The sequence below is a fragment of the Sus scrofa genome, chromosome 2 (assembly GCF_054392235.1).
Source record: "Sus scrofa isolate SSC_HxYL_T2T_F1_AM1 chromosome 2, Sscrofa_HxYL_maternal_Yorkshire_Landrace_v2.0, whole genome shotgun sequence".
In the NCBI taxonomy this organism is placed as follows: Eukaryota; Metazoa; Chordata; class Mammalia; order Artiodactyla; family Suidae; genus Sus; species Sus scrofa.
Window position 1 is genome coordinate 63,152,376 of NC_139384.1, and position 11,357 is coordinate 63,163,732.

Sequence of the window (11,357 nt, forward strand, 5' to 3'; positions counted from 1 at the left end):
TGAGGAGTCTGCCAGTGCCAGAAAAATGATTTAAATTACTTATAGAGGACAGTTCTTCCAGGTCTTTGTCTTCCTTTGGTCAAATAATGTGTTTTATCTTTCACACCTGACCAGACATAAGACCCTCACCTGACCTGCATGTGCATTTTTTGGTCATGATGGATTCCAAAGCAGAGCATGGTGGGAAGTTTATCCAGACTTATTATGATCCAGCACCCCTCCCTTTCTGACCATAGTGTCTCTCTGCACATATGTAGTTGGGGTCTTCCTGATCCTGAGGGATGTGGAGTATGTGACCTCTTTGTTCTGCCCAAGCTGAGCTCAGGCCCTCTTCTGATCCTATCATCACCATCATTTAACAAGTTCACAGAAGAGAAGTACCAGTTATTTCCCTTGTGCCTGTTGTTATTTCTATCTTGTAGTATAGATAGGTGGCTGGTTGTAAAGGTTTGTTCTGGAGCTCACCTATCTCCTGCCTCAGGAAGTGTAAACAAAAGGCTAGTTGCTACTGTCTATAGATAGTCCAACTATCTCTTGCCTCAGGAAGTATAATATGAGGCTAGTTGCAGTTGTCTATTCTAGAGCCCATCTATCTCCTGCCTCACTGCCATTAACTTTTTCCATGAAGTGTCAAGGGAAACAAGCCACAGTTTATCCAGCCTGGTAAGTCCCAGCTGTCCTCATCCCAGGGGCCCATCTACCTTCTACCTCAAAATGAGGCAATATGGTTACTACAGTTGAGAAGGTAGGCTGAAAATTTCAGCTTACTTTTTAGTGCATATTCCCTCATTTACTTCTAACTCTACTTTTTATATTTGGAAATATTTAGATTTATCAATATTAAAACTATTTCCTAAGAAAATTTGGCAGCCATAATTTGTGACTCCACAACAACTAAAGAATGACAAATAGGGCAAATTTAATTCAAATCTGGGAATTCATATGGATTTTGTTTCCTCAGAGTGGTTCTGAAAGACGCAAGCCCTTCTACAATTGAAGCCAAAGGACTGAATTCTATGTGGAGGTAAAGTATTTAAGGTCTATGATACTATATGGTGTTCAGACTGAAAATATGAATACATTGAACCAATGGAGTAGCTGATATTGAATCCTTTCTAAAAGAGACATAAGGGAAGCTTTCAATGTGACACAGAGTCAAAGAGTGATTTTCATTTTCCAGTTTAGAGATCCTAGAATTCATTTAGTGAATCACTATCTGTAAGTAAAAATATAAGATGAGCCCCCCCTTTCTTTTTTCCTGAAAATCTGTTATCTTCTCTTACTGACTTTAAATACTTTTGATGGAAAAAAAAATGGGAAAACATAAGTGGAAAAGTTTTTGTAACACTATAAAAATTATATAAATATAAACCTTTCTCAGCCTGGTTATTAAAATTATGACATATATTTTTGTAAGCTGACAATATAATATAAAGTTTTTCATAATATTCTGGGATTATCATCATTTTCTCACATCCTGATGTCTCTCCTTCATGCTAAAAATAAAGGAGAATGGAAAAAGATAATCAACTACTTAATATTTAAATGCTTAAATACAAAAAAAAAAATTAAGAGTGTTCTTTTGGTTATGATTAGATTCCTCATACATATTCATGCTTATCATTGCAGTGTTGTTCCTACTCCATTCAACTATATTTTGGGTCATGCCTATATTGAACAAAAATGGATTAGGTATATCTTATAGTCCTGTCTTTACTCATTGAAGTAGAACAAGCCCCTTTAGGCCCCAAAAGGGCACACTGGAATAAATACTTCAAAGTGCACAAAGTATTCTCTTTGTTAATGACACTCAAATTACAACATATTATAGTGCCAGAAAGAAATCAATTTTGTAAAAATATACAGTTTCCGGAGTTCCTGTCGTGGCGCAGTGGTTAACGAATCCGACTAGGAACCATGAGGTTGCGGGTTTGGTCCCTGCCCTTGCTCTGTGGGTTAACGATCCGGCATTGCTGTGAGGCTGTTGTGTAGGTAGCAGACGCGGCTCGGATCCAGCGTTGCTGTGGCTCTGGCATAGGCTGGTGGCTGCAGCTCCAATTCGACCCCTAGCCTGGGAACCGCCATATGCTGCAGGAGCGGCCCAAGAAATGGCAAAAAGACAAAAAATATATGTGTATATATATATATATATATACACATACATTTTCCTTCCCTGTCCCCCAACTCCCCATCCATGTTGGAAAAGGTAGAATTATTCTCAAAATAGAAGTGTTTTTTATTTCTCTAAGGAAAAAAAAATGGGAATTTGGATGAAATAAGAAAAGACTCCAAGGCTCATTCTGAGATGGAAAAGTTAAAATGTACATTATTAAAACCTTCTTTGAATTAATATGTGTAGATTCCTCTATGGGGGTTATGATATTGATCCAATATAATCTTGAAGTGGGCAGGTGCCACACATAAGGAGGGGCAGGAAAGTAGGGAGAATCAAAAGAAGAGGAATTCTGTAGTTACTGATGAAAGCACAAGCTGGAGACATGCTAGGACGAAAGAATGTAAATGTCAGTAGGGAATTCCATGTGATAAAGGATAAGTCATAAAATTTATCAACAGATATGTATAATTGATTTTCTCCTAGGATCTCTATTGACTATGTACCTGTGGGTAAGTCAGTAACTTTGTATATACTTCAGGTTTCTTTTCTTGGAAAATAAATAAATAAATAAAATTCTTATTGGAATTGTTGTTTGTGAAGTTTGGTTGAGGAAAAAACTAGAAAGCAATGGGGCTAAGTTACATAATGTTGTACCTAAAGTGGAGGTAGCTGAACGTTGATGAGAAGTTCCTATAAATTCACAGAGTTCAAAGCATACCTGAGTGAATTGCTATTATTGCCATTTGAAAACTAAATTAATAAACATGTTTGTATCCACTCTGGTACTTGTAGATAAAGCAACTTATACAGGATGATTTGGAGAAATCAGACCTTCAACTTTGACTTCATCCTCTTAGGAATCTTCAGTCACAGACCCATCCACATCTTCCTCTTCTCTCTGGTCTTGGGCATTTTCACAGTGGCCTTCATGGAAAATATTATCATGATTCTCCTCATCTACCTGGACACCCAGCTACACATCCCTATGTACTTCCTCTTTAGACAACTCTCCCTCATGGACCTTATGCTCATCTGCACCACTGTACCCAAGATGACTTTCAACTACTTTTCTGGAAGGAAGTCCATCTCTCTAGCAGGTTGTGGAATCCATATATTCATCTATGTTTCCCTGCTCGGGGCTGAATGTTTCCTGTTGGCTGTTATGGCCTATGATCACTATACGGCCATATGCAACCCTTTTTGATATACTATCTTAATGAATCAGAAACTCTGTATCCTCATGACTGTTGCTTCCTGGATCTTGGGCTCACTTGATGGCATCATTGTGCTGGCAGCAGTCCTCTCATTTTCTTAACTGCAGCTCCCTGGAAATCCATCAATTTTTCTGTGATGTTGCTGCCCTTTTACCTCTATATTACACAGACACCTCTGTATTTGAAAGACTGCTTTTCACCTGCTGTGTGGTAATGCTAGTCTTACCAGTCTCTGTGATCATAGGCTCCTATTCAAGAGTCCTCCACATTGTAATAAGCATGGGCTCTGAGGAAAGTCACCACAAAGCCTTCACCACCTGTCTTCCCATCTTACTGTGGTTGGATTCTACTGTGGAGCTGCCATGTTTATGTACATGAGACCAGCTTCTAGCCATACACCAGACCGGGACAAGATAGTATCAGCCTTTTATACCATTCTCACACCCATGTTGAACCCTCTCATCTACAGTCTTCCCAACAAAGAGGTATCTAGGGGATTTCAGAAACTGTTGAGGAAAGGAAAATTAATGTAACTGTATCCAACATCTTTGGGTGTGCACTCTGGTCATCATTCCTTCCAGGCAATTGGAGTCCTCTGCATCATCTTATTTTCCCTAGTGTTCTTTTCCCTCACATTTTTTTGTCCAATTTCAAATAATCTTTATTTTGTATATTTTTATATAAACATCTCAGGTAAAGAGGACAGTTTAGATAAGAGCGTAAGCCCACTGTTACCATCCAGTTAACTCATATAACTAAAGTGTCATTAACTTATTGGAATTTGCAAATCTAAATCATTTACATTCTTGAAAACTGAAACAACCCTTATATGTTCATGAATTACCTTGAATTACCTCATTTTAAATTCAATCTTAATTATGTAATTTATTATTGCACTATAAATAATTTAAAAACCTAACTAGACTTTATAAGTGGCATGCTCCTAGGGTCATACTGGGTTGCATCTCTTTTTTATAGAAATAGCAAAATTTTTAGATAAATAGAATAGTCTCAGCCCTTTTTTTTAACAGAAAACTCACATACTATGAAATTCAACACTTTAAGGCATGCAGTTCAGTGAAATTTTTTTTTTAGTAGGATTTTGCAAACATGTACATGTCTAATTCTAAGTATTTTTATCAAGCCCCAAACACTCATACCCATCAGTGTTCATTCCTTTTTTCCTCTTCCCGCAAACCCTGGCAATCACTATGTTTTGTCTCTGTGTCTTTGCCTATTTAGTACATAACATACAAATGAAATCTCTAAATGTGACATTTTCTGACTGGCTTCTGTCATTTAGCATGCTGTTTTTAAGGTTTATGTTGAAGCGTGTTCCAGTACTTGGTTCCTTTACATAAATGAATAATATCCCATTTTAAGATATATCACTTTTTTATCCAATCAATAACTGATAGACATTTGGGATGTTTTCAATTTGGCTATTATGAATACTACTACTACTAACATTCACATATGCATTTTTACGTGGGCATACATTTCCATTCTATTGAGTTAAAAATGTGACTGAGGAGGAGAATTGCTCAGTCACATTTTTAACTTTTTGCATAACTCCCAAACTGTTTCACGATGGCTTCAAAATTTTACCTCATAAACCCCCTTGGGCTAGGAGGCTCCTCTTTCTCTTATTTTAACAGGATATATCATGCTGTGCAAATGGCATGCTAGACCAACACATTATGTCCTCATTCAGCTGACTTATGCCTTTAGGTCTTTGTTCTTAGCTTAAGTTTTTTTTTTTTTTTACCAACACTGCAATTGTTTTTCAAGCAGGAATATAGGGTAAAAGTAAAGCAGGGCATGATGGAGATTTTATCATAGAAAATAGAAGCAGAGAGGCTAATAAATGTTGTAGAAACATGCTTCCTGACAATAGGGGTCAAACTTTATTCTTTTGCTTGGATATATCTAATTGTCACAGCACCATTTGTCAAGAGACTATAATTTCTCTGTGAAATTATTTTTAATACTTTTGTTAAAAATCAGTTAATCACAGATGGATATAATTACTCTTCAACACTTCTTTTTCATGCATCTGTACATCTATTCTTTTTTTTTTTGTCTTTTTTTTTGCTATTTCTTGGGCCGCTCCCGCGGCATATGGAGGTTCCCAGGCTAGGGGTCGGATCGGAGCTGTAGCCTCTGGCCTACGCCAGAGCCACAGCAACGCGGGATCCGAGCTGCGTCTGCAACCCACACCACAGCTCACGGCAACGCCGGATCGTTAACCCACTGAGCAAGGGCAGGGACCGAACCCGCAACCTCATGGTTCCTAGTCAGATTCGTTAACCACTGCGCCACGACGGGAACTCCTGTACATCTATTCTTATGTTATTGTTGCACTGCCTTGGTTATTATAGACTCCCTCTAAGTGAAAAGTCAAAGTGTGAGTTTTCTTTCTTCTTCTTGGTAAAAATTACTTATGTTCTTCCAGATATCTTGAATTCCCATATAAATTTCAGGATAATTTTGACAATATATGAAAAAGAGCATAAAAATTGTGTCAGATCTATAAATTAATTTGGGTGATATTTCCAGCTTCATGATAAAAAAATTTCCAATTAATTGACAGACTATCTTTGAATTTCTGTTAATGTCTCTCTCTTTAAAATTTTGTAGTTTCCAGGTATAAAAATCTTATGTTAATTTGTTAAATTTATTATATATAATATATATTGTATATAGCATGTAATATATATTATTATTGATGATATTATAATGGACTACTTAATTTTATTTTCTTATTGTTCATTGCTAGTGTCAATCTATTATATTTTGAAATTCAGTTAATTATGTATTTGTTAAATTTCTTTCCAATGTTTGATATTTCTTCTTCATTTTTTATGTCTTTTATTTTAGCGATAATCTTTATAGAGATGGCCTCATTCTTATTATGTAACTCAATATTGACTCATCATTGTTTACTTCCAAATTTCTACTTTTACTATTTGTGTCTATGAAATTGCCATACAGGCTCTCCTAGGAAATCTGTACTTGAGATATCCTGGAATAGCATGACTTTCTTTTACAGACATATTTATGGGTATTCTAATAAATATAATTTGAATCATAAATTGCAGGAATTCAAGAATGATTTAGCTCATTCCCACTTCAAACTTTGCCTAATTTCATTGTCATATACACAAACATATATGTACGCATATACATCATATTAATATTGCTATATGCATACACAAGTCAAAGAACATAGTTCATATATATTTGTCTTTTTACCTCCACTAAGTAAATAATTATATTTTTAGTTTTTTTAACCCATATTTTTATAATTTGGACAATTCTTTTTATTCAATAAGTGAAATATATCATTATTACAAGTTTCTGCCTCATTTATATATTATCTTCAGGGAAACAAACATGTGCCAAATCACTGTTTTTTTAGTTGCTGCTCATTTGGTTTTCAATTATGATCACATAACTGAAATCACTAATGCCTTCATGGGAACCTCATAATTTTGAGTAATTTCCTTTTCTATTGCTTATTAATTTCAACTAATATTTATTGAATGCAAATTGGTGATAAACTTGAATAACAAGGTGCTCTTTTATGGAGTTAAAAATGAGCACTGCATTATTTCTGATTTCAAGAAATTTGTGGAGTTCCCATTGCGGCTCAGTGGTTAACAAATCCAACTAGGAACCATGAGGTTGCAGGTTTGATCCTTGGCCTTGCTCAGTGGGTTAGGGATCCGGCATTGCCATGAGCTGTGGGGTAGGTCACAGACATGGCTCAGATCCCATGTTGCTGTGGCTCTGCTATAGGCCAGCCACTATAGCTCTGATTAGACCCCTAGCCTGGGAACCTCCATATCCTGTGGGTTCAGCCATAGAAAAAGATAAAAAAAAAATTAAAAATACATTTTTTATTAAGGAAAAGAGAAATTAAATCATATAGATAAACTATAATGTATTTTTAAAAGTTGTGATCAGCATAATTCTATGGTGGCCAGTCAAGATTTTTCTCCAAATTTCAGGGACTATGTTATGAATATTATGGATATTGCTTCTACATTTGTCATATTATATGACCAAAAGGCAATTCAAAAATAAATTAAGGATAAAGTCGGTTGGCCTTAATATCAGATTTTACATGTTTGTGCCTAACCTAACTACATAAAAAGACTTGTTCTCTGGCTGGTTGTAAGAGGGAAAGAAATATAGATGTGAATCATGAGGATTTGGCATGACTTTTTAATTTGTAGTTAGTGGGGGCTATGTGCAAAAAAGCAGGTTCTGGGAGCTGAGAGAAACCTTTGGTTTATAGTACAGGAAGAGTGACATTAGTCCTATAGCCAGAAAGAAAAAAAAAAATCTGCAAATACCCTGAAATGAATTTGTCTACATAGTTTACAACAAGAGCCAGTCCAGCTGATGTTTTGTCATTGGCCCATGAGAACCTAATGAGAGATGCCAGGCAATTGTACCTGGATCGCTGATCTACATAACTGTGAAATAATAAATGAATATCATCTTAAGGCATTAAGTTTATGGTAATTTGGCAAACAGAACAGAAAACTAAAATGGTCATGAGAGTAGTTCATTTAAAATAAATGTAGTGGCTAGGAGCCCAATTAAACACTTAAAATCCCTGTGACTGCTTTTTGGCCAATTTAGCATTTGTGATTTTCCCTTTAAATAAAAAAAGAATATTTCTACATAGAATGATTGTAAAGAAATGATAGACTAATTAAATATATTCACAAAGCCACAGAGCTGGGAAGCATTGGTCATAGATACATTGAAGAGAATAGGTGGCTGATTTTGGAATTCACAATGAATTCCCATAGAAACAGAAATAAATATCTGTAAATGCTTAAATGTAAGGGTCTCATTTCAAAGTGTGGAGTCTAAATTGTATCCTCCAGGAAACATTGAACTTGAATCATTCAACATGCATTTACATAATCTACTTTAGTAAAATAATATTAATTATAACCAAACCTATATCTAAATGTTCTATTATACTAAAAAGACTTTGAAACTGTATATGATTACTTCCAGTATTGCTTCTGGAATTATTTGATGAGAACATTATGTAAATGAATACAAGATTTATTATTATATTTATGAAAAATTCTGCTTCTTATTATTTTAAAATTAATATGGGCAATATTAAATTCTGTTTCTTATTATTTTAAAATTAATATGGGCAATATTAAATTCTGTTTCTTCTTATTATTTTAAAATTAATAGTAGAGACTGTGTCTAGCATAAACTGTGTGCTTCATTCTCCCTCATTTGATGTGAATTCAGTTCCCCTTTGCTAAGTCTGGGAAACAACCCAAACAACTGACACTTTAAAAGTTACTTAAGCTTCTTCCACAAATTAAACACATATGAAAGGAATAAAATTATCAGAAAAAATATACCATTTGATTTATACACAACCCAAAAATGTCCCTTTTCCAAAATGACAACCTTCAACATTCATTCTCAGAGTATCTTTTTGTTACATTTTCTTTAATCTCATAAGGACTTTTCATTATCTACATCCATCAACTCTTCTTTACTTAACTTTTTTCTATTATCTGTTTAGTACTCATGATTTCATATGCAAACTACTTCATTTCAATATTGTCAACTCCATTGTCTTCCTGGAAAAATGACCAAACCAGTTCTATCCATTTCTACAGTCTGAGTGCTTATGGATAAAATTCCACAGGTCTTTTGTTTATGTCATTATTATCAATACTGTTCCATGGATCCCCATAACCATTCACTCCTTCAGTGATCTCATCATGTAGCTCTACCCAGAGGTATGATGTATTATCACATAATAATTAGGATACCCAATAAGATTGTGAAGGGAAAGACATGGTCTAGAGGATCCATGTACATTTCCTATGTTCTCTCTATCCATGAGGTATCACACAAGAGTACTTTCCCCCAGAAATGAAAAGTCAACAGTATGTATACAATGACTCTGCTCAGAAAAGCCTATTAGAGACTTTGAGGTTTTTATTTGAGGCTTGTTATTTAAGCATCCTCTGTCCACCTAGACTATACCCAAAATTTCATACTTTTAGAGGAGAGAAGGCATTAAGCATAAACCATAGTGATCGTGTAAATGGTTAAAGCACAGTGATGCTATGTTCTTAGTTCACTAGGGCCACACTAATGCCGCATAAGTTGGGAATGAAAAATTCATTAATGTCATCCAACTTAGGCCAACTCTAAAGGGTTTTATCAATTTCTGACTTTTCTACTGCATAAGCTGAAGTGGTTGGGATTTTGAAGTTGGATTTCTTGCTACCCAGGAGTCAATGAAGCCTCCATCACTGGAGGTATGTGGAGAATATGGTTCTACTACAAGATGGAAGCCTAATGTTTAAAACTTCAAACTGTGTACAAATGTGATAATGCTTGGAAGAAAAGACATTAGTTGCAATTTTTCAGGCTCTTGAAATACATGGGGAAAGTAGTAACTGTAATGGTAACTGAAATAGGATAGTTGTTGCTAAGTCAATTGATTCTCTGGGAAAATAACCAAAAAAAAAAAAATGCAAGCACTTAATTGTGATTAGAAAGCTAAATGTGAAATCCAGAAAATATCCTTGGTAACAGCTCATCTTTTGAGTGGGAGGATGGAGAAAATAGAGGCCAAGTTGAGCAGCAGAACTTTGAAGAAATTAAATTGCAAATCAGGGTACCTCTGTTATGCAAAGTTCCTGCTGGGAAGGAGTGATTCCTGGGATGGGGATATCTGAATTTATGTTCCTGAAATTCTTATATTCTTATAATTATTAAAACCTCTTAATGTACTAAAGTCACCCACCCTCCTTTAATATCTAGCAATTCCACATTGATCAGAAGCTATAAAGAAGCTTCTACCACACAAAATAACATGATATACACCCATTTGTTGTAAAACAACCTGTGGTGAGATGGGGGTGGTGCTTGGCTTGATGAAAGAGAAAATAAAATATAATCCAAAATAATATAGTATCTGACCAGTTTTCCTAGCAGGAGCTGGTAGAATGCAAATGGGATTAGATCTCGAGGATATTAGATCAAAGTAGGTGAAAACACAGGTTAATAATGTTGGAGAATGGCTTGGATGTCAGTGTCAGAAAGTGAGATACATGAACACGGGAAGATCTAGACAAATGTCTTTACTTCTGCAGAAGGGTGTGGGTACTCAAAAAGCATGCACACACACAAAAAAGACCTTCCCTAATTATCCCTAATGCAGGTGGTATACCTATCCCCTTCCCATTTTTCAGGTCAGGGATCACATTCTTCTCAGTTGGCTAATTGAAACAAACTATTGCTGGGAGAAGAGGTAAAGAGGAGAGGGTTGCAGGAGCGTGTCTCAGCTAAAACTGGAATGAAATGGAGTAATCAAGATTTCCTTTGATAGAAAAGACACGTTAATTTCTCACAATTTCCCCCTTTTATTTCTTTATCAAATATTCTTTTCTTCAAACTCTTTGAGCATAGTTTGACTTTTATGTTCTATTATGTCCATCAGAAGCATTTTGGCTTGGTGGGAAGGGGGTCCCAGTTGCTTTGTCAGAGCAGTTTTATTAACCTTTGAATAAGTCTCCTGGCACAAGGAATTATACAACATCCAACTAGGACAAGGACACTAACTACACAATTATAGGGTTAAGGATTAAAGCTGTCTCATCCATCTTCCAAGCCGATTTTCCAAAAGGGCCTTGGTGAAGGTTCAGTGTTATTGGGAATGAACATACAGCACTAAATATCAATCATTACATAGACCCCACACTTTTCTGTCAATATCATATCTAAAGCAAGTCTATTTTCCCATGTCATCTGACTAGTTGGCCCTAGATCTTTGGCTATCTCTTTAATGGCATCTCTAGTGAAATTAATGAATCTTTGTTGATTGTAAAATAGATGTAGTTTATCCAATCAACGTTTTTGTTTATGGCTGACTACCAATAGAGCAGATTCACACCCAGCAGCTACCTGATTTCTTGCCTTAAATTTGTTTGGAACACCCCATGTGTTGGAAATTAAGA

The 11,357-nt window shown here is 35.5% G+C and overlaps 1 pseudogene; it reads left to right on the forward strand.

Annotated features, from left to right (window-relative positions):
- Positions 1-2,927: 2,927 nt before the first annotated feature.
- On the forward strand, positions 2,928-3,863 carry LOC100514280 (olfactory receptor 2M4-like; annotated as a pseudogene).
- Positions 3,864-11,357: the final 7,494 nt, after the last annotated feature.